The following is a 15,423-nucleotide window of genomic DNA, read 5'->3' on the forward strand; positions in this document are numbered from 1 at the left end:
GGCAGCTTTATGCATTTACTGGCTCGGCATTGCGAATGCACACAGACGTTTCACCGAGAAGATGGTTAGCTGCCCGACCTTTTATCAGTCAACCGATATAAAGAGTCCCCTGTGAGACGTTTACTATTGTATTTTTGCTTTTGTTATTCATTTATATTTTTATATGTCTATTTAACCACTTAAGCCCCGGAAGATTTTACCCCCTTCCTGACCAGGGCCTATTTTGCGATTTGGCACTGCGTGATTTTAACGGACAATTGCGCGGTCGTGCGATGCTGTACCTAAACGAATTTGACGTCCTTTTTTTCCCACAAACAGAGCTTTCTTTTGGTGATATTTGATCACCTGTGCGATTTGTATTTTTTGTGCTATAAACAAAAAAAGAGCGACAATTTTGAAAAAATAAAAATTTTATTCACTTTTTTTTATATGAAATTAAAAAAAAAATGTAAAAATCAAAATTTTTTTAACATTTTAGGCCAATTTGTTTTCTGCTACATATTTTTGGTAAAAAAAAATCGCAATAAGCGTATTTTGATTGGTTTGCGCAAAAGTTATTGCGTTTACTAACTAAGGGAAATATTTTTTTTTTTTTACGAGTAATGGCGGCGATCTGCAATTTTTTTTGCGGGACTGAGACATTGGGGCGGACAGATCGGACCGTTGACTGACATTTTTGACACTTTTGGGGTTACCAGTGACATTACTACAGTAATCAGTGCTATATATATATGCACTGTTACTGTAAAAATGACACTGGCAGTGAAGGGGTTAACTTGTTTTGAGAGGGAGGGGTTAAGTGTGTCCCTAGGGGCGTGATTCTAACTGTGATTGGATGTGGCTTGATGTGTAAGAACAGAGATCAATGGTCCTACATAGCAGAACCGTATGATCTCCATTCTTACACAGGGAAGAATGACAGGCGGCTTTGTTTACATTAGCCGCCTGCCTTTCTCCTGGTGTAAAGAACGATGGTGAGTGACCGGCGGACACGGGTCTGCCAGGCACACGCGCGGGGGGGTCCGTGACCGAGCGGGAGCGCACCTTCAGGGGCGCGCGCTCGCTCCCTAGAGCCTCACAGGCTAGCGACGTAGTCCTACGTCGCTTTGCCTGTGAGGGGCTGACCGCCGCAGTGAATAGTCGTGCGGCGGTCGGCAATCGGTTAATAAAATGATGCTGTTTTATACCTGAACCATTATGATTTGTTGCCTATAGTCCATGAGGGGCATCAGAACAACTTTTGTGCTCAAATTCTGTTATTACAGTTAACCACTTAAACCCCGGAGGATTTGGCTGCTCAATGACCAGGCCCTATTTTGCAATTCGGCACTACGTGACTTTAATAGACAATTGCGCGGCCGTGCGACGCCGTACCCAAATGAAATTGATGTCCTTTTTTCCCCACAAACAGAGCTTTCTTTTGGTAGTATTTGATCACCTGTGCGATTTTTATTTTTTGCGCTATAAACAAAAAAAGAGCGACAATTCTGAAAAAATTAAAAATGTATTCACATTTTTTTATATGAAATTTAAAAAAAAATGTAAAAATCTAAATTTTTTAACATTTTAGGCCAAAAAAATGCAGATCGCCACCATTACTAGTAAAAAAAAAAAAAAACAATAAATGACATAAATCTTTCCCGTAGTTAGTAGACACAATAACTTTTGCGCAAACCAATCAAAATACGCTTATTGCGATTTGTTTTACCAAAAATATGTAGCAGAAAACAAATTGGCCTAAAATGTTAAACAATTTTGATTTTTAAATGTTTTTTTGTTTGGAATGTTATATAGCAGAATGTGAAAAATATTGTTCTTTTTTTTTCAAAATTGTCGCTATTTTTGTGTTTATAGCGCAAAAAATAAAAATCGCACAGGTGATCAAATACCACCAAAAGAAAGCTCTATTTGTGGGGAAAAAAGGACGTAAATTTAATTTGGGTACAGCTTCGCACAACCGCGCAATTGTCCGTTAAAGTCACGCAGTGCCGAATCGCAAAATAGGGCCGTGTCAGGAAGGGGGTAAAATCTTCCGGTCTTAAAGTGGGTAAAGAGGTTGTAAACCTCAGAAAAAAAGAAAAAAAGAAAAACCTGAAAGACAAAGGCATAATGAGCTAGTATGCATCGCATACTAGCTCATTATGAAATACTTACTTTAGAATGAAGCCCCCGCAGTGCCGCCTGCTCAGCGATAACATGGCAGACATGTTTGGCCAGAGGCACAATGACATCACTTCCGCACATGCGCGCGGGTGCCGCCGTTCACGGCACAGGGCTCTGAAGGAACGGCACAGGTGGCTGTTCCTTCAGAGCGCATGCTCATATCCAGTGAGCGGCAGTTGTGTGGGGGAAAATGCCTTGTTGATGTCAGAGGAGAATGGGCAGACTGGTTCAAGATGATAGAAAGCCAACAGTAACTCAAATAACCACTCATTACATCCAAGGTATGCAGAATACCATCTCTGAACACACAACACATCCAACCTTGAAGCAGATGGGCTACAGCAGCAGAAGACAGCACCGGGTGCTGCTCCTGTCAGCTAAGAACAGGAAACTGAGGCTACAATTTGTACAGGATCACCAAAATTTGACAATAGAAGATTGGAAAAACGTTGCCTGGTCTGATGAGTGTCGATTTCAGCTGCGACATTCAGATGGTGGGGTCAGAATTTGGTGTACGCAACATGAAAGCATGGATCCATCCTGCCTTGTATCAATGGTTCAGGCTGGGGGTGGTGGTGTAATGGTGGGGGGGATATTTTCTTGGCACACTTTGGGCCCCTTAGTACCAACTGAGCATCGTTTAAACGCCATGGCCTACCTGAGTATTGTTGCTGACCATGTCCATCCCTGACTGCAGTGTCCCCATCTTCTGATGGCTCCTTCCAGCAGGATAATGCACCATGTCTCAAAGCTCCAATCATCTCACCACTGGTTTCTTCACCATGACAATGAGGTCACTGTCCTCCAATGGCCTCCACACTCACCACATCTCATCCAATAGAGCACCTTTAGGATGTGGTGGAATGGGAGATTGGCATCATGGATGTGCAGCCGACAAATCTGCAGCAGTCCCCAGTCCCTTTCTCTGCAGCTTCAGCCGCACTGGGTAGTGAAGTGATCTGTGCTGAGAGGCTTCCTGTTCACAAACTGAAGCATAGTAAACAATTTTTACTATGCTTCAGTTATGAATGAACTCAGTGAGTGATCAGTACTGGTCAGAAAAGGAAGGGGCCCGTAAATTACATTACTAGCCCCTTTCTTCTCTCTCCACTCTGAAATATGCCCCATAGCAGCCAGCAATAGAGGAGATTAGGGAGGCCGGCAGCGCTGCGGGGTAAGGGGTAGAGTGACACGGGAGAACAGGCAGCAGGGGGAATCTGCACCACATGGGATTATATGGGCGTGCCCAGGCACACCTGGCACACCCTTTGTGCACACCTATAAGTCTTTTATTCACACTGCAAGGAGTGAGTATGCCCTATGGTTCTGAGAAGGGGGATTTATCTTTTCTATAAATAGTGTAGGACCCAATGACAATGGGGTACTTTGACGTAGTGGTGGGCTTAAGCACAATATGGCCATATGGTGTGACTAAATGACTAAAATGACCAATGATGTCATCACTGAGTCTGTGAACTTCTCTATGCAATTATTGCTGGTGGGAGGCAGGACGAAGATCATAGCTGGAGGGGAGGCAGGAAGAAGATCATAGCTGGAGGGGAGGCAGGAGGAAGATCATAGCTGGAGGGGAGGCAGGAGGAAGATCACGGCTGGTGGGAGGCAGGACGAAGATCATGGCTGGTGGGAGGCAGGACGAAGATCATGGCTGGAGGGGAGGCAGGAGGAAGATCATGGCTGGTGGGAGGCAGGAGGAAGATCATGGCTGGTGAGAGGCATGAGGAAACTCATGGCTGGTTTGAGGCAGGAGGAAGATCATGGCGGGTGGGAAGCAGGAGGAAGATCATGGCTGGTGGGAGGCAGGACGAAGATCATAGCTGGTGGGAGGCAGGAGGAAGATTATGGTTGGTGGGAAGCAAGAGGAAGATCATGGCTGGTTGGAGGCAGGAGGAAAATCATGGCTGGTGGGAGGTAGGACAAAGATCATGAATGGTGGAAGGCAAGAGGAAGATCATGGCTGGTGGAAGGCAGGAGGAAGGTCATGGCTGGTGGGAGGCAGGACGAAGATCATGGCTGGTGGGAGGCAGGAGGAAGATCATGGCTGGTGGGAGGCTGGAGGAAGATCATGGCTGGTTGGAGGCAGGAGGAAAATCATGGCTGGTGGGAGGTAGGACAAAGATCATGAATGGTGGAAGGCAAGAGGAAGATCATGGCTGGTGGAAGGCAGGAGGAAGGTCATGGCTGGTGGGAGGCAGGACGAAGATCATGGCTGGTGGGAGGCAGGAGGAAGATCATGGCTGGTGGGAGGCTGGAGGAAGATCATGGCTGGTTGGAGGCAGGAGGAAAATCATGGCTGGTGGGAGGTAGGACAAAGATCATGAATGGTGGAAGGCAAGAGGAAGATCATGGTGGGTGGAAGGCAGGAGGAAGGTCATGGCTGTTGGGAGGCAGGACGAAGATCGTGGCTGGTGGGAGGCAGGAGGAAGATCATGGCTGGTTGGAGGCAGGAGGAAAATCATGGCTGGTGGGAGGCAGGAGGAAGATCATGGTTGGTGGGAAGCAAGAGGAAAATCATGGCTGGTGGGAGGCAGGAGGAAGATCATAGTTGCTGCGAGGCAGGAGGAAGATCATGGCCTGTGGGAGGAAGGATGAAGATCATGGCTGGTGGGAAGCAAGAGGAAGATCATGGCTGGTTGGAGGCAGGACGAAGATCATGAATGGTGGAAGGCAAGAGGAAGATCATGGCTGGTGGAAGGCAGGAGGAAGATCATGGCGGGTGGGAGGGGCTGGCAGGGTGCCTCCTTAAAACTCAACAGCACCCGGCCTCAGTACTCCTCTCAAGAGTCCTCAGTCCTGATGCAAGCATTGGGCGGGCTTTTTGGGAGGAGTTATGCAAATATCAAAATACCAGATGGTTGAATGTCAGTCTGCAGGAGTGGGCGTTCCTAGGCAGGTTGTATTTGCATGGTAATGCCCCATTACCTGGGCCTGAGCCTCCATGATTGACAGAACTGAAATCTAATAAATGAAAGGGGCGGGCCAGGGACTGTCAGGCTGGGGAGGAAAGTGCAAGATGACCCTGTGGGCGTCCTCCCGCCAGGAAATGAGGTGGGATCTATCTGACTTCCTGCAGCTTCTACTGCACATTGTGAGAAGCTCACATTGTGCAGTGAATTTAGAGGAAGCCATTTCAATACAGGAGAGAAGCCGGTACAAGAAGGGAAAGGGGGGGGGGGCTAATTAAATATCTTTACATCTCAAATTTATAAAGGAGACACACCCCATTAATACATGTTTGCCAAAAAAACAAAACCTCACACAAAGAACCATTATTATTTGTGCTATTAAAATAAAAAAAATAAAAGAAGCGTCTCTAAAATTTCCCCCAGAGTATTAATTGCTATGATAATAGTTTAACTCTTCGTCTCCCTCGCAGGCAGCGCCGGCTGAATCTCCATCCTCCTCGCACACAAGGATCACCGAAGACAAATGTTTTAATTTGACGAGAGGAAATTATCCGGCGGCCCCGGGGCAGCACTGATTCATCCCCGTCTTGCTTCTAAATTTTCTAATTTTTCCGAATAGTTTTTGGCTTATTAATTTGAAATGCGGTACGCCGGGATTCCTGACAGATGACTCTCATTTTGATGGTCTGTGAATGCCAAGTCCCTGAACACAATAAGTAGGATAATAGGCCTTCGCAGGAGCTTATTATGGACTGTTTGTGGATTTATTTTTTCCTTTTCTGTTATTAGTATTATTTATTTTATAATTAATATTTTATTTGTTCCTATTTTTTTCATACTTATTATGTTGTATTGCAGTACATTTTTTATTAGTATTATTTTATTTTACTGGTATTTTTATTTATCTTATTGTATTTACACTTATTTTTATTTTATTTTACTTTTTTAATAATGATAGTTTATTTATTCTTATTTTAATTTGGTTAAACTAGAATTTTGTCTTTTTTCAATGAGACTAACTATGTAACTATGTCATTTATTTTCTTTTCTTCATACTTATTTTATTTATTGATTGATTTATTTTGTTATTAGTTTATTTTGCTCTTTTTTTCATTTATCTTATTTTTTTTACAATTTTTGTTTTATTTTATTTCAATATTTTATTAATAATATTTATTATTGCTATTTTTATTTATTCATTTTGGTATTAGTATTTTTACTATATGCATATTTTATTTTATCTTATTTTATTCATTCTTATGTTGTTTTATTATATATATATATATATATATATATATATAATTATTTTTGTAATAATAGTTTATTTATTCTTATTTTAATTTATTTTATTCTTTATTCACACATATATTTTACTGTATATCAATATTTTTATTATTATTGTTATTATTATTATATTTTATGGTTATCTGAATTATATTTATTTTATTCACTATTTGTTTTCAAATTATTAAATAATAATATTTTTTTGTATTGTTTTTATTTATTTTTTTATTCATTTTTTTATTTTATCTTATTTAAATCTCTCTTATGTTGTTTTATATTATTTTAATATTTTTATAATAATAATTTATTTATTCTTATTTAAATGTATTTAATTTTATTCACACTTATTTTATATATTGATTATATATACAGTATATATATATATATATATATATATATATATATATATATATATATATATATATATATATATATGGCAAAGAACAGAATTGAAATGAATAGATTTGATTTGAATAGAATAGAATAAAAAAGTATAGTCATCATCCGAAATTTTAATTTCAAATTTTTAAATCTCACAGACAGCTATATTCTTCCTTTTTTCTTTTCTTTTCTTTTCTTTTCTTTTCTTTTCTTTTCTATTTTATCCTATTATTTTCTGCTCTATTCTATTCTATCATCATCTTTTTTCACTTTTATACCTTACTGTATTTATGTTTCCATTTCAAATTCTAATTGATTTCAAATCGATTTGAAAATAACGAATATACAAAACAAATTTTGAAAACGAATCATTCTAACATAACGAATATGACAAAACAAAATTATGAACTCAACAAAAATGTCCGTAATAAAATGAAATACATTTTTTCCGTTGTGCACATCTCCGGAGCTGACCAGTCCTCTCCGGCGAACCACTATGTAGTGGGTGCTGGCGTCTGTGGTGCTCATCCAAGCCTGGCATGTCTAAGAAGGGGACGAAACGCGTCAGCAGGTGTGGCCTGGGAGGAGCCTAGGCTGAGGCCAATCTTCACTTAACCACTTAAGCCCCGGAAGATTTTACCCCCTTCCTGACCTGCGATTTTTTAATGCGTGACTTTAACGGACAATTCGTTTAGATCGTACCTAAACAAATTTGACGTCCTTTTTTTCCCACCAACAGAGCTTTCTTTTGGTGGTATTTGATCACCTGTGCGATTTTTACTTTTTGCGCTATAAACAAAAAAAGAGCGTCAATTTTGCAAAAACAACAATATTTTTCACATTTTTTTATATGAAATTCCCCCCAAAAAAAATGTAAAAATCAAAATTTTTTAACATTTTTGGCCAATTTGTTTTCTGCTACCTATGTTTGGTAAAAAAAAATCGCAAAAAGCGTATTTTGATTGGTTTGAGCAAAAGTTATTGCGTTTACTAACTAAGGGAAAGATTTTTGTAATTTTTGTTGTTTTTTTTTAACTAGTAATGGCGGCGATCTGCGATTTTTTTTGCGGTACTGTGACATTGCGGCGGACAGATCGGACCCTTGACTGACATTTTTGACACTTTTGGGGTTACCAGTGACATTACTGCAGTAATCAGTGCTATACATATGCACTGTTACTGCAAAATGACTGGGAACGAGCCGGGGCGGGCGCACGCCTCCGCGGGCGCGCGCTCGCCCGCTATTGGCTCACAAGGAAGTGACAGGCTAGTAACGTATATATACATCACTTTGCCTGGCCGGGGCTGACTGCCGACGTATATCGTTGTGCGGCGGTCGGCAACCGGTTAAACATATGCACGGGTTCCTCTAATCATTTCCAAAATCAGACGTTTAGTTTTAAACTTACACCCCCCCCCCCTCCCATCGTAGTATAGTGAGGCACTGGTGACGTAGCCTGGGTCTCACAGATGCACCCTGGGAAAGCTACATCACCAGTGCCTCCCAGGGGGATGCTGTTTCCAAACTTTAGCGGGATCTCGCAAGATGAGGAGCAGAACATCTTGTTCCTTATCTTGCACATGCGTCATACTAAATTATGCACTACTGTTGAAAATTAAAGTCTTCCCCCCCTTGAGATCCTGGGGGGATGGGGGGTTGGAGGTAGGGATAGACCGATATGTTTTTTTCAGGAATGATACCGATATTTGGGTCACAATGTATCAGGATTGGCCGATATGGGCTGATATTTTGTACATTTGAAGTTTTGAAAAATAAAGACAATTTTTGACACAAATCTGGTACTGAACATGTTCATTTTTGTTTAATGCTTAATGGCTGGCTTGCTGGCACCCTGTGGTGGGTGGCTGGATGGCTGGCTGGCACCCTGTGGTGGGTGGCTGGCTGGCACCCTGTGGTGGGTGGCTGGCTGGCTGACACCCTGTGTTGGGTGGACGGCTTGCTGGCACCCTGTGGTGGATGACTGGCTGGCACCCTGTGGTGGGTGGCTGGCTGGCACCCTGTGCTGGGAGGCTGGCTGGCTGGCACCCTGTGGTGGGTGGCTGGCTTGCTGGTACCCTGTGATGGGTGGCTGGCTGGCTGGCACCCTGTGGTGGATGGCTGACTGTCTAGAACCCTGTGGTGGGTGGCTGGCACCCTGTGGTAGGTGGGTGGCTGGCACAGGGGCTGTGGGTGGCTGGCTGGTACAGGGCCTGTGGGTGGCTGGCTGGTACAGGGCCCGTGGATGTGGGTGGCTGGCTGGCACCAGGCTGCTGTGGGTGGGCGTATGGCTGTGATACACTCCCACAAGACTAGTCCCGACTTCAGACGAGGCTGTCCAAGGCGAGGGAGGCGGCCTAAGAAGGCAGAATGACGTCACAAAAATATCGGCAATATTGGCCAGTTCCGGGGCCGATACCAATATATCGGGGGAAGTGCATATCAGCCACCGATATATTGGCCTTGCAGATATTCGGTCTATCCCTAGTTGGAGGCATTTTTTTTTTTTTTAAACAGATGCGTTGTGTGGCACATGCCTTAGGTGGGGGTGTGGTTCTAAAAAGGGGATTTTTGTCTACATATAAGCGCAATGAGTGGACAGAGACTCATACTCTAGATCAGTGATGGCGAACCTTGGCACCCCAGATGTTTTGGAATTTCATTTCCCATGATGCTCAACTACACTGCAGAGTGCATGAGCATCATGGGAAATGTAGTTCCAAAACATCTGGGGTGCCAAGGTTCGCCATCACTGCCCTAGATGATGTCCTTGTGGACGAAACTCGTCAGGTCCTATTGAAGCTTGTTCCATGTCATTGTGCCTGCCAGGATTTTTATTGTGATCACATTTGATGTAAGTGTTCTACTTTTTAACCTCTCTATGACTGCCCGCCGCAGATGTACTGCGGGAGGCAGCCGCTCCTGCGTGAATCGCCATGCATGTACAGCGGTCGCTGGCACGAGGCTAGGGGGCAAGCACGCTCGTCAGCGGGAAAGCCGATGCAGCGGGCAGGCGGCTCCGATTGCCGCCTGACACCTGCGATCGTTCCCCGCTGAGAGAGGACGGGCAGCTGTTGTAAACACAGCCGACCGTCCTTCTCCCTGGGATGATCACAGAGCTCATGTGATCCTTCTATATAGGATCACATGTCTCTATGGTCATTTCAGAAGCCACCCCCTCCCCTCACAGTTAAAATCACTCCCCTAGGGTCACATTTTTTATTTACCAAAAATATGTAGCAGAAAACAAATTGGCCTAAAATATATAGTTAATTTACAGTGGGTACGGAAAGTATTCAGACCCCCTTAAATTTTTCACTCTTTGTTATATTGCAGCCATTTGCTAAAATCATTTAGGTTCATTCTTCTTCCTCATGAATGTACACATAGCACCCCATACTGACAGAAAAACACAGAATTGTTGACATTGTTGCAGATTTATTAAAAAAGAAAAACTGAAATATCACATGGTCCTAAGTATTCAGACCCTTTGCTGTGACACTCATATATTTAACTCAGGTGCTTTCCATTTCTTCTGATCATCCTTGAGATGGTTCTACACCTTCATTTGAGTCCAGCTGTGTTTGATTATACTGATTGGACTTGATTTGGAAAGCCACACACCTGTCTATATAAGACCTTCCAGATCACAATGCATGTCAGAGCAAATGAGAATCATGAGGTCAAAGGAACTGCCTGAAGAGCTCAGAGACAGAATTGTGGCAAGGCACAGATCTGGCCAAGGTTACAAAAAGATTTCTGCTGCACTTAAGGTTCCTAAGAGCACAGTGGCCTCCATAATCCTCAAATGGAAGACGTTTGGGATGACCAGAACCCTTCCTACAGCTGGCCGTCTGGCCAAACTGAGCTATTGGGGGAGAAGAACCTTGGTGAGAGAGGTAAAGAAGAACCCAAAGATCACTGTGGCTGAGCTCCATAGATGCAGTCAGGAGATGGGAGAAAGTTGTAGAAAGTCAACCATCACTGCAGCCCTCCACCAGTCGGGGCTTTATGGCAGAGTGGCCCGACGGAAGCCTCTCCTCAGTGTAAGACACATGAAAGCCCGCATGGAGTTTGCTAAAAAACACCTGAAGGACTCCAAGATGGTGAGAAATAAGATTCTCTGGTCTGATGAGACCAAAATAGAACTTTTTGGCCTTAATACTAAGCGGTATGTGTGGAGTAAACCAGGCACTGCTCATCACCTGTCCAATACAGTCCCAACAGTGAAGCATGGTGGTGGCAGCATCATGCTGTGGGGGTGTTTTTCAGCTGCAGGGACAGGACGACTGGTTGCAATCGAGGGAAAGATGAATGCGGCCAAGTACAGGGATATCCTGGACAAAAACCTTCTCCAGAGTGCTCTGGACCTCAGACTGGGCCGAAGGTTTACCTTCCAACAAGACAATGACCCTAAGCACACAGCTAAAATAACGAAGGAGTGGCTTCACAACAACTCCGTGACTGTTCTTGAATGGCCCAGCCAGAGCCCTGACTTAAACCCAATTGAGCATCTCTGGAGAGACCTAAAAATGGCTGTCCACCAACGTTTACCATCCAACCTGACAGAACTGGAGAGGATCTGCAAGGAGGAATGGCAGAGGATCCCCAAATCCAGGTGTGAAAGACTTGTTGCATCTTTCCCAAAAAGACTCCTGGCTGTATTAGATCAAAAGGGGGCTTCTACTAAATACTGAGCAAAGGGTCTGAATACTTAGGACCATGTGATATTTCAGTTTTTCTTTTTTAATAAATCTGCAACAATGTCAACAATTCTGTGTTTTTCTGTCAGTATGGGGTGCTATGTGTACATTCATGAGGAAGAAGAATGAACCTAAATGATTTTAGCAAATGGCTGCAATATAACAAAGAGTGAAAAATTTAAGGGGGTCTGAATACTTTCCGTACCCACTGTATGTTATTGCACTCTGCACTTTATTGCATTCATTTTCATTGACACGTTTTTTTTTTTAGCTTATGCTAATTTATACTCATATGTGTTGTTTTGATCATGTTTATTGCACATTGCACTTTATTTTATGGTATGGTTACGCGAATATTGCCTGTCCTGACACGACAGGTAAACTTTTTCACTGAGCGCTGCACCTTTTATCTTTCTCTTTGCTTTTTGAGATTTTGTTGTGTTGTGGCGTTTCTGTTCCTCTAAACTAGTGGCTCGATAATTCCCTTCCAGTTTTAGAGTTCTGAGCGATCGTTATCTGGATCGAGGTAAGAAATGAGTTTCCTGGACAGCCGGCACCCAGGTGAGCCGATCAGACGAGGCGGTAATGAGACGTCCTCAGCTCGGTGTGCAGAGGAGAGCGCAGGAAGGATTTAATAAGATCAATATGTACAGAGAGCGCGCAGGGAGGGCGGAGATTGATGACTTCTACACAACGTCCCGACAATCACCAGAGCGATCACACATGATACAATGTATTGTTAAAGGGTCACTCCGTCCACATAGTGGAGATAAGTTGAGCCTGGTGGGCAGAGTCAGTCCCTGGCCTTTAAAAATTTCTTAGTTGATTCCGACTTTTCTCCTGCACCATCTGGGGGGTTCAGATGTCCTCCCCCCCACTTTAGTGTGTTCACCTCCTGTTAAATCCTTATAACCCCTCATAATGGGCACAGCAGGTGTACAGACCTGGGAAATTGGCACAGGGATGGTGAGGACCCCTCATAATGGGCACAGCAGGTGTACAGACCCCCGGACCTCAGCACAGGGATGGTGGAAACCCCTCAAAATGGGCACAGAAGGTGTAAAAACACAGGAACTCAGTACAGGAATGGTGGGAACCCCTCATAATGGGCACAACAGGTGTACAGACCCGATAAGTCAGCACAGGGATGGTGGGCAGCCCTCATAATGGGCACAGCAGGTGTACAGACCCGGGAACTCAGCACAGGGATAGTGGGAACCCCTCATAATGGGCACAGCAGGTGTACAGACCCGGGAACTCAGCACAGGGATGGTGGGAACCCCTCATTCACATTAAAGCATTCCATTGCAATGTGTTAATGAGCATAATGGCACACGATGAGTGTTGCATTGCAGCAGCTGTCAACCTACAACCTACATATAGAAAGGGACCATCATGACCCCTTTTATAACCACCTCAATACCGGACACTTCACCCAACATCCTGCCCAGGCCAATTTTTCAGCGCTGTCACACTTTGAATGACAACTACTCAGTCATGCTACACTGTACCCAAATAAAATTGATATTTTTTTGCGACAGCTAGAGCTTTCTTTTGGTGGTATTTAATCACCCAGTAGGGTCCCTGTACTGCTCTGGGGATTTTATTTCACTATGATTGCTTATTACAGTGATGATCTGAATGAGCAATAATTTTTATAAATAGCATCCATTCATGTGTCATTGTGTACTAATGTAATAGATGTGATTGGCTACAGCTATCACATGGTACAGGTCCGCTTTATTTAACCCCTGTACTATGTGATCACTATGACCAGGGCTGGTGCAAGGATTCTTGACACCCTAGATGAAACCTAATTTTGCCACTCTCTTCGCTCCGCTCCGACTCCATCCCCTTTGTGTTGCCCATGTTTATGCATACTTTCTAACTTTTGAACTTGAGAATGAGGGACACTTCAGGGAGACAGTGGGTCCGGCCAAACATGATCATGAGAGGGGCTTAAGGGCCATTGTTAAACAAAACCTGGGTTTCCTTGTACCTATAACATATGCATTGATTGCTGTGCCACAAGCTGGTGTCTCAGGGATACATATAAACTTCAACACAATCATTTAGAAAATAACTTCCAATTCATCTGGTTTTGTATACACTGAAAATAGACAGAGAGCTTAGAATATAAGATTATTAAGGACCTGATGAACCCGGGATAGAGCCGGAGAATAAGTACTGCAGTATGAACCAACCCTTAGGGACAGAGAGAGAGGGAAGGGTCACTATGGTTTATGAAAAAAAAAGGAAGAGGGGGATAACTATAGTACATGGAAGGCAGGAAAGATCACTATGGTACATGGAAGAAAGGAAGGAGGGATCACTATGGTACATGGAAGGCAGGAAGAATTACTATGGTACATGGAAGAAAGGAAGGATCCCTATGGCACATGAAAGGCAGGAAGGAAGGATCACTGTGACACCTGGAAGGCATAAATGGATCACTATGGTACATGGAAGGCAGAAAGGAAGGATCGCTATGACGCCTGGAAGGCAGGAAGGATCACTATGGTACATGGAAGGCAGGAAGGATTCTTATGGCATATGGAAGGCTGGAGGGATTACTATGGCAAACAGAAGGCATGATGGATCACTATGATACATAGAAGGCAGGAAGGATCACTATGGTACATGGAAGGCAGGAAGGATCACTATGGCACATGGAAAGCAGGAGGGATTACTATGGCACATGGAAGGCAGGAAGAATCCCTATGGTACATGGAAGGCAGGAAGGAAAGACCACTATGGCACATGGAAGGCAGGAAGGATCACTATGGTACATGGAAGGCAGGAAGGAAAGATCACTATGGCACATGGAAGGCAGAAAGGAATGATAACTATGGTACAAGGAAGGCAGGAAGACTATGACACATCAAAGGCAGTAGAGAATATGGCACCATGGAAAGCAGGAAGACTATGGCATATGGAAGGTAGGAAGACTATGGCACATAGAAGGCAGGAAGACTATGGAAGATAAAAGGAAGTAGAAACTATGGCACATGGAAAGCAGGAAGACTATGGCATATGGAAGGTAGGAAGACTATGGCACATGGAAGAAAGGAAGACTATGGCACATTTAAGGAAGAGAGAGAGGGGAGAGTTCACTCACCTGAGGCTGCATTGTCTTCAGAGGCTCAGGGAGACATCAGGACAGGAGCACTGGTTGCTTTGAAATCTCCCACCCACCCCCCTTCACAAATTGGCTGCAGTGAGCGGGGGATGTACAGTGGGCGGGGGATGTACACTGGGCAGGTGGATGTACAGCAGGTGACCTGGGGGGTGGGTGAGTGGGTAGTGGGGGTGGGGGAACTGTGTTGCTTGGCACTGAGTGAGGCTCCGCACGGTGCAAACTGGACGGGGGGGGGGGGGGCAGTCAAGTCCTGTGCTGAAACATGTTGGGGCCCCCGACCAATGTGCGCTCTAGGCCGGTGCCTACCTTGCCTATAGGCTCTGACTGTGACCAATCACAGAGATCCCAACAGTACACAATGAATGGATACGAATGAAAGCTATTGTGCAATATTAAGGTGTGATCACTGTGATTGGTCATGGTACAGTGATCAATCTTCTGCTGTGTCCACTGCGCACATTTCTTTGGCACACAAGCGTTAATGGGCCCTCAATGTCGCTCCTCTTTGGTTGCTTTACCTTTTTTTTTTTTTTTTTTTTATTTCTTCATCTTTTCGAAGCGAAAATAACCTAAATCAATAAGCGCCCTTCGGCCGGTCTGTGCCGGTTGTAAATTATGCGGGAACAGTGGATTTTATTCAGAGACATTAAAAATCGTTTTACATTCCCTGCGAGCGAATTAGAAAAAAAACAAACCTCACGCGTATCACTTTCTAATGTGCGAGCCAGCGTTCTACCTTCTATAAATAAGGAAGAAATATATATATATAAACAGATTTGTGCCGCGCGGGGCCTGACAGGCGGCTTTTCACCGACACCTACGGAGGGAGAT

This window comes from Pelophylax lessonae (assembly GCF_965119305.1).
Source record: "Pelophylax lessonae genome assembly, chromosome: 11".
NCBI classification, from domain to species: Eukaryota; Metazoa; Chordata; class Amphibia; order Anura; family Ranidae; genus Pelophylax; species Pelophylax lessonae.